The sequence below is a fragment of the Montipora capricornis genome, chromosome 6, assembly GCF_036669925.1.
Source record: "Montipora capricornis isolate CH-2021 chromosome 6, ASM3666992v2, whole genome shotgun sequence".
NCBI classification, from domain to species: domain Eukaryota; kingdom Metazoa; phylum Cnidaria; class Anthozoa; order Scleractinia; family Acroporidae; genus Montipora; species Montipora capricornis.
This window is the reverse complement of record NC_090888.1, coordinates 287233-292500: the sequence shown is the minus strand read 5'-3', so window position 1 is coordinate 292500 and position 5268 is coordinate 287233. Positions and strand designations below refer to the sequence as shown.

General features: G+C 38.3%; 1 long non-coding RNA gene across 1 annotated transcript in view; it reads left to right on the top strand.

Moving 5' to 3' along the window:
• Positions 1-2672, top strand: part of LOC138051108 (uncharacterized) — a 3161-nt gene extending 489 nt beyond the window's left edge. Inside the window, exon 2 of the long non-coding RNA XR_011132729.1 lies at positions 451-2672. This is a non-coding gene — a long non-coding RNA (uncharacterized lncRNA). The remainder of the gene's footprint in view (positions 1-450) is intronic.
• Positions 2673-5268: the final 2596 nt, after the last annotated feature.

Below are 5268 nucleotides of genomic sequence, written 5' to 3'. Positions count from 1 at the left end.
AAGTTTGAACTATTTAATCACTTGTGATTAAATCCAAGTTTGGCAACAATGATATTACAGTAGTTGGTTTGTATAGACTTCCCAAAACTGTTAGCGGAAATTATGCAGTGCAGTTGGAAAACGAACTCAATGATATTGTATTCAATTGGCGTCCCTGCAAACTAACTTCCTAATGATATTGGTTGACATGAACTTACATAGTCTGAAGCCACAGCTTAGAGGGCGTAAGTTGCTTTGTGATCTTCACGATGTGCATGGATTGTGTTTAATAACAAAACCTACAAGGTTAACGGACAGGACTCAAAACTCAACTCGGAAATCGGATGTTACATATATTAACAAAAAACTTGAGCCTGACCTTTTCAAAGATGCTGCAGTATGTGACCCAAGGATACGTGATCATGCTATGGTAATTGCGTCTATGAATGAGAATGCAATTTGTCATCCTAGGAAAGTTGTCACGTTCAGGAATCTCAAAACAATAAACGACGAAAGTTTTTGTGAAGAATTGAGGGCGGCTCCGTGGCATGTGGGAAGCATTTTCGAATCGATCGATGACCAATGGTTCTACTGGAGTTCATTACTTAATTACATTCTTGATGAACACACACCAATTAAAAGAATGAGAGTTAGGGCAACCGTGTATGACACATGGATATAGAATGCAAAGAAGCAATACGAAGAAAGCGGAAGTATGCAATAAAGTTTTATAAGGATCCAACTCAAGAAAACTACGACTTAAAGAACAAATGGAGAAACGTAGCCACGAGATTAAGACGCAAAGCAATTAAGGGTTTAGTGGAAAAATAAAACTGATGATTCAGTAGTAAACAAAGCGCATTCTATAAAACATTCAAGCCCTTCCTGGACAATAAATCCAAAATCACAGACTAGCGGATTACATTAGAAGACAATGAGAACATTATGAAATATCAATCAAAAGTTGCCAGTTGTTTTCTTGAGCATTTTCCATCGGTGCCAAGTAATATTGGCAATCCTGACTTATTGGCTGTGAATGAAGAGCAACTGAAATGTCGTCCCAGTGTTCAAACGATAATTAATAATAGAAAGATAGTTAATGGGCCACAATTTGATACTGTGAAACTAAATTGTGCTGAAGTGGGAAAAGCTTTGAAGGATTAAGCCACGAAGAAAAACATAGGTCACGACAGGACACCTAACACGAATCTGAAAATGGGATGTCAGGAATTGGCACCGTCATTAACTCTCATTTTTAATAAATGTATGAAGTAGTGATAAATTATTGGCCTACTGAGTGGAAAAAAGGCGAACGGGTGCCAATAAATAAGAAGGGAAGCATTTATGATGTCAAGAATTACGGGCCTTAAGTTACACTTCTTTTTACCTTTGATAAAGTGTTTGAGAAACTTCTCAGTACGCAAGTAACAGAATATATGGAGCTACGATTACGCACAAACGTAACGGAATATTGTAAGAAACATAGTACAGAAACAACACTCGTCAATCATACGGAAATATGCAAAAGTGCCATTGATTCAAAAGGTTTGGTTGGCATCCTTTCTACAGACATGTCCAAGGCTTTTGACACTTTGCACCCTCCATTACTGCTGAGAAAGCTAAACACTTATGGTTTTTCTGAGTCTTCAATTTGTTAATGCTTATACGGTCATGCTTCAGTGACAGAAATATAGGGTGAAAATCAGGCAGTGAACTGAATGGAAAGAGCTGGCTAGAGGGTGTCCACGAGGATCGACACAGTTTGGACCGTACAGGACATTGGAACACCCATGTTCAGAGTAAAGCATGATCCATGTCCAGAGTACATCGAAGTATTATTCCAGAAAAAATAATAGCTCATAGACCTCTTTCATAATGGCGGCTAAATAAGATATTCTTTTGTTTTAACCCTAATAAGCCTTTCTAGCCTCGCTACGACGAGCAAATTTCAAAAGAATTTTTGTTTCAAAATGAGGGCAGTAGGTCTAATTAACATAAATACAAAAGAATGTACAAGTGGTCGCCATTTATGAAAGTGGTCTATACAATCTAAGGAACTCTGATTTCATAATACCTAGATACAACACCGTAAAATATGGTAAATATGGTATAAACTAAGATATGCTGGTCCATTCCTTTGGTCAAAACTGATAAAAGACATTAAGAACACCATTTCACTAAATGCGTTCAAAAACAAGACAGGGAAAACTAATTTAGAAACTTTCATGGGATATGATAATTGTAAGAATTGCCCTCTGTGTATGGTTTGATCAGAAAAATTCATTAGCGGTTTGTTCTTATTCTATGCACTGATTTTAGGGTTAGACTAAGGACAGTGTCGTAGTCGTAAGTATTTTTAATGTTCTAGTGTTTTAAGCGTAAGGGTAGCGTTTATTATTTTTTTAATATTTCATTTATTTATTTATTTATTTATTTATTTATTTATTTATTTATTTATTTATTTATCTATTTATTTTTATCATTAATTACCATTTTTAGCAATCTATATAGCCAGTATAAGAAATTTGTGTAGAATTTGTAGTAATTTTATCATATAACTTGTAATTGGCATTGTACCTTAAAAATTATATTGTAGATACTAGGTGTCCCCAATTAGTTAATTTGCTAGCTAGCTTATGTAAACTAGATACACACCAGCTGATGATGTCTTTAATAAACCATAAGTAAGTGTCCTTGTTCGATTTCTTTCTAATTAGGAGCTCTTTGCATTTAGTAGGATTACATGACATACAGTTATCTCGCGACCAATTTAAAAACTCGTTTACTAAGGCTACAGAGGTGTCAGTATTGCCTAGTACCGGTGCAACAATTCTCGAATCATCAGCATATTTGAATAACGCAGGGAAGCCATCATATGTAATTTCAAGATCGTTAAGAAATACATCAAAGAGGTGGGGGCCACTAACTATACCTTGTGTGGTACCCTTATTGACGGCTTTCCACCTACAGTGGTAGTGACCAGACAAAATGCGTTGCTGTCTAGCGGATAAAATACTGTGATACCAACTAACAAGATATGGCGATACGTGTAATCGTTTAAGCTTGGTGGACAAAAGATTGTGTTTCACCGAGTTAAATGCCTTGGAAAAGTCCATGGTAAAGAGTCACACAGCTTCATCATATAGGTATTTGCATATCTGGTGCTGAATAGTTAAGAGCGCAGATGTGCATTTCCCACCCTCTCTGTACGCGAATTGACTACTCCTCAGGTGATCCTCCATGACGCGTCTGACATATGTGTTGTATACAACCCTTTCAAGAGCTCTAGCAATCATCGCCGGGTGTTACACTGATTCCACGGAAATCACCGTTCTCCTTAGGTACATCAACCTTAGCTAATGGACTGATGTTCGCTCTTTTCCGAGATTTTAGGGTTAGAGTTATAATCAAGATTATTATTATTATTATTATTATTATTATTATTATTATTTTACCGGCGAAATGCATATACATCTACCTGAAGGTATCGCCAATTCATTCATAGCATTACGCTCATCAACATCAAAATTGCAAAGAACCGCTGGAAGCTTAGGCTTCATATCCAAATGTCTGCAAAGACGTTTAACACCAAAGTTCGCCATGGTTTCGGGAGCATTCAAACAGGAATCACATCGATATACTGCAGTTAAGAAGATCCTGCATGCCAACCATCAAGAACAGCAGCTAAAACTCAGATTACACACTGCCGTGTGCTACAAACCGTAATCTGGCCATAAATTTATGGCCAGATTGATCGAACAACAACTCTCAACCGAGCGCCGTAACTCACTCAAAACCAAAAATAAAAAGATCAACCGTTTACTTGCCGAAGGAAATCGATTAAGACGCGATGGGGAATACTGTGTACCAATCATCAACCTGACTGATCATGAGTTGACCGACAAGGAGAAATCACACTTGAAAGTAAGTAAGTAAGTAATGTCGCGATTGATTGATAGGACAAACATACGTGTCCTATTTACATTTTTTTGCAGTGGGCTCGGACATCAGCATACTAAGGGCGCCGATGGCAGCCGCTATCAGTCCATTTATGAGCCCACTGAACCCTCCCAACCCATGATGAGTGATGATGTAAGTGAGTGATGAAGATAGGCCACAACACCGGGAACCACGTCCCCTACTCTTTTCGAATAGTGTGTGGGTTCTTTAACGTCCCACAGTGTTATATGTGAACAAGGTTTGTGAGACGGGACCTCCGGTTTATTGTCCTTATCCGAGAAGACTTGAAAGTCTAATCATTTGCAGATGTCATTACAAAGACAGCACTTTCTCCTCAGTTATTTAAAGACCCTGAGTGTTGGTCCGGCCGGAGTTGAACTCACGACCTCCCGCGTGACAGCCCGGTGCTTAACCAACTGAGCCACCGGTGCGCGGTGAAATTTGGCCTCCATCACAGCTTTGTCGATAAGAGTAAATTTGTTAAAGTCAACCTTGCCACAGAATTTGAATCCTTGGTCCATCGTGTGGGAAACACTGTTGAACAAGAAGAATTAGAGGATTTTCATCATTTCTTCCGCACCTCAACAAACATTTTCACAAAGAACATCTTCAACACACCGGACAACAAGTACACTGGAAATCGGCCATCCCACATAAATGGAAACGGAAAACTATCCTAGGTGCACTCCACAGGGCAAAACGAATAGCCACCAATTGGCAAGAAGAAGTACAAGCTATCAAACAATCTTTCATCCGATCTGGATATCCCTCCAAATTCGTTAATGAGGTTATTAACGATTTTGAAAACCCAACGGCAAGAGATGATGAGACGATTATCCCTGTTCACTGGTTTGATGAAAGAACAAAAATCGGCATTCAACTACCATTTTGTAGGAGAAATGAATTTGAAAGTAAGAAATTCATGACAAAACTTAACAAATACACCAAGTGGACAATTAATTTCCATATTTTGTGGCAAACACGCAAGATCGAAACTCTCTTCAAACTCAAAGACAAAAACATTCATCCATCACACGTAATATACATAGGCACGTGTACTTGTAATCAAGCTTACCTTGGTGAAACGGCACGCAATCTGGAAGTACGTGTCAACGAACATTCCGATATAAACAAACAATCTGAACCGGCCAAACACCTAAAGAAACACCCCGAACACAAATTCACATGGGACATTTTGACTTCGGCTCACTCATGGACAAAGAGAAAAATAAAAGAGGCATTTTACATTGCACGCTTCAAACCAGTCCTAAATAAACAAGTCCAGTCATTCCACCTTACTCTATACCCCATGGGAACTGGTATTACGTA